Below are 4,150 nucleotides of genomic sequence, written 5' to 3' on the forward strand. Positions count from 1 at the left end.
GTTCAATTTCTTTTATTAATGATTAAAATTTTCTTTTAGTTTTCCTTCATTATTTTTATAACACTTTTTTTTATTTTAATATTGGGACAAATATGGTGTATAGCTGCGTTATGAGAGTGCAAGGGGCTTAACCAACATGTGACAGCTATGATCAACAAATCGAACGGTCTGATTTGAGAGAGAGTAATCGGACGGTCCGATTAGAAGCATCGCAGATACACAAATCGCATATGCCACGCGTCATACATGCAAGCACACCCAACCCCTGCTTGTATATTACCGCTGCTTACCCCATTCTTTTCACTCTCGTCTAGGGGTGAGTACGGGTAGCGGGTATCCGATTACCCGTCCGAACCCGAACCGAACCAATTAAATTGGTTCTGAAACCAACGGGTAATACCAAACTGATGGCTTTTGTTAGTGATTGGTTCGGGTATCGGTTTTGGAGGTGTGGAACCTGAACCAACCCGCGAACTCGATCATATATTAATTAAATAAAAAAATAAAAAATATATATGGCTTTTCCATTAGATAATGATTATTTGTTATTAATATGTTTGGATTTTAATGAGTTTAGTTTTTAATGTATTTGGTGTTTAACATGTTTGGATTATTTCTATTGATGTTACATGTTTATTGTACTTGTTGAATTTTTAAGATAAAAATTTGGAAATCAGACCTGGGAGGTAAAAAAAATTGGACCACCAGCCTTCAACAATGCCAAGAAGAAGGAGAATAAAAGACGTCAATTGTCTGGAGTTCCACATTGCTAATTATCTTAATCATCCTAATTATGTAAGTTTTAATTTTTAGATATTTTAATTTAATTAAAATAATAGTGATATTAGAGATTAGTAGAAATAGATAGTGTAGTAATAATTTTTATTAAGATTTGTTTCGAGGGTTACCTGAAACTGAATTGTCTTTGGGCTTGTATGTGAGGCCCAAATCCTCAATGAAACGAATTCCGACTTAGCCTACGTCCAATAGCCGTTGTCCGAGTTGTTTGTGAGAAGATGGGGGCTGGTACCTGCAAAACACTCCGATGCTTAAGTCAACAAAGGTCTTAGCAGATTTTTGTGTATTGAAACTTAATTATATATGAGGGTGTCAGTGTAATTTTAGGTGATGAACCAATAACCACCGTTGAAGTAGTTCCACTTTTGGTGGTGGATAACTGCCCCTTTATCTTAGAATTGTTGGGATCTCTCTTCTAGAAGTGGGTGAGAGATATTAGGGATAAGTTATAACCCCTTCAGGGGAAAATTATTTTCCTGTAGCACTCTGTCCGACCTCTCAAGAGGTCGGTCATGTAAGAGACGTCTTTTGGACTTTTATATACTTTTAGGTCTGACTTATGCTTTTGGATCAGGTATGAACAAAATTATAGGTGTATGATAATAAATTAATTATTATTCATTGTGATTAATAAATTGATTGTAGTAATAATTTTTGTTAAGATGCAGGTATGATAATAAAATAATTATTATTAATTGTTATTAATAAATTTATTGTAGTAATAATTTTTATTAAGATTAGAGGTATGATTTACCTGAAACTGAATTGTCTTTGGGCTTGTATGTGAGGCCCAAATCCTCAATGAAACGAATTCCGACTTAGCCTACGTCCAATAGCCGTTGTCCGAGTTGTTTGTGAGAAGATGGGGGCTGGTACCTGCAAAACACTCCGATGCTTAAGTCAACAAAGGTCTTAGCAGATTTTTGTGTATTGAAACTTAATTATATATGAGGGTGTCAGTGTAATTTTAGGTGATGAACCAATAACCACCGTTGAAGTAGTTCCACTTTTGGTGGTGGATAACTGCCCCTTTATCTTAGAATTGTTGGGATCTCTCTTCTAGAAGTGGGTGAGAGATATTAGGGATAAGTTATAACCCCTTCAGGGGAAAATTATTTTCCTGTAGCACTCTGTCCGACCTCTCAAGAGGTCGGTCATGTAAGAGACGTCTTTTGGACTTTTATATACTTTTAGGTCTGACTTATGCTTTTGGATCAGGTATGAACAAAATTATAGGTGTATGATAATAAATTAATTATTATTCATTGTGATTAATAAATTGATTGTAGTAATAATTTTTGTTAAGATGCAGGTATGATAATAAAATAATTATTATTAATTGTTATTAATAAATTTATTGTAGTAATAATTTTTATTAAGATTTGTTTCGAGGGTTACCTGAAACTGAATTGTCTTTGGGCTTGTATGTGAGGCCCAAATCCTCAATGAAACGAATTCCGACTTAGCCTACGTCCAATAGCCGTTGTCCGAGTTGTTTGTGAGAAGATGGGGGCTGGTACCTGCAAAACACTCCGATGCTTAAGTCAACAAAGGTCTTAGCAGATTTTTGTGTATTGAAACTTAATTATATATGAGGGTGTCATTATGAGTATAATATAGATATTTAATAAAAGATTAATAATTTATTGTTGTGTGTTGTTAGGATAGAATATTTATTAATTATATGTTATATTTTATCTATTTATTGTCGTATTAAATATGTCTCAAATTCAAAATTTATGCATAAATCATAATTTAAAATTATTACATATCTGCATTTATATATTGAGAAAATTTCAGTGTATGCATGGCCTCCAAATCCAACGATCGCATGAAAGTTGGCTCCTCAAACGGCTGCTGGTTTGCTAATGCATTTACCACATCTGCCACATCTGCCGCCATAGCATCGTCAGTTTGATCTTCGTCTACACCCGGATAAACGACTTCATAGTTACTTTCAAACTCTTCCTCGCTATCATTGTTGTAATCTTCCAATTCAATCTCTCAGTCCGCTGCAGATTGCTCAAACTCAATATACAGTTCGATGAACAATATTCGGGACCAACTTTCAAGATACATTGAAAACATTTCTTACATGCTCGCATCGGTCACGTATTTCATTTGAAGTTGAACGAACCCACCAAAAATACAAATATAGGATATCTGTATAGAATACACGACACTCTTCTAGATATTTGAGAATCGATCTTCTCACAAATCACACATTTTAATTCTTCAAATGACAGTGTGAATGGAATTATAATATCTAATGAATTTTCACACACAAATTTCACTCCTTCAGATATTTGTAATAAAATTTGACCATGATAATATACTTTTAACATAACTCTATCATCCGTGATAATATACTCACATTACACACTCTCAATTTTGGTTTTAATCTTTTCCAAACAATAGAGAAGAAGAGAAAGAGCATAGAGGAGCTTTAGAGATTTGAAGATTGTGAGAAAAAGATGAAGTGGAGAGTTCGATGATGAAGTTGGTATATATAAAATTGAAATTGGACCGTCCGACCGTTTTTTTTATTGGTTCAAAAATTTTGAAAACCTAAGTCAAACAGTACGATTAGAGGCATAGTCCGCAAAAAAAAATTTGTGTACATGAAATCGGTGGGTCCGATTTTTTTGGACAAAAAAAATTTCACTTTGCATGCGTGAAATCAATGGGTTCGATTTCTTTGCAAAAAAAAAATGTATGCCCAACCCAAATCGGATGGTCCGATTTGTGTCATTTTTCACCTCCAAAAAATTGGACTATCCAATTTTTTTCTGTCAGTTAACTGCCGTTAGTCCGTTACAATAGTGTAAAACACCCCTAACTTTCATAACGTGGCGTTACACCAACCTATGCGTCATATCGAAAAAAATTAGCCATCTTATAACATGTATGTTTTAATATTTCTTCAAGAAAATCAACTGTGATATGTAGTTGAAGATCAAGTGTATAATTTAATTTGGTAAAACTTTTTAGAGAGGTGCTTATGCACCTTATTTTATATTTGATAAATAAAAAAGACGATATATTTGTACTTGCAATTTTTAAAAATTAGTGGTACTTTTGAAAGTATTTTAAAGTTGGCTTGTTCTTATCAAAAAATAAAAAGTCTAATATAACCCTGTATAATAATAAATATCCAAAATTATTTTTATTAATTATTAACCAAATTTTATTTATTTTTCCACATACATTTTTTGCTATTAAAGTCTTCATGTATTTTTAATTTCTCACCTTAACCTTCACAAATTCTACACACATCACACACTAAGTATGAACTTCTTCTATTTGTATTATTTGTTGTGCCTTTTCTTTTTGAGAAAGCCAAAGAATGCTT

Source organism: Arachis ipaensis, chromosome B02, assembly GCF_000816755.2.
Source record: "Arachis ipaensis cultivar K30076 chromosome B02, Araip1.1, whole genome shotgun sequence".
In the NCBI taxonomy this organism is placed as follows: Eukaryota; Viridiplantae; Streptophyta; class Magnoliopsida; order Fabales; family Fabaceae; genus Arachis; species Arachis ipaensis.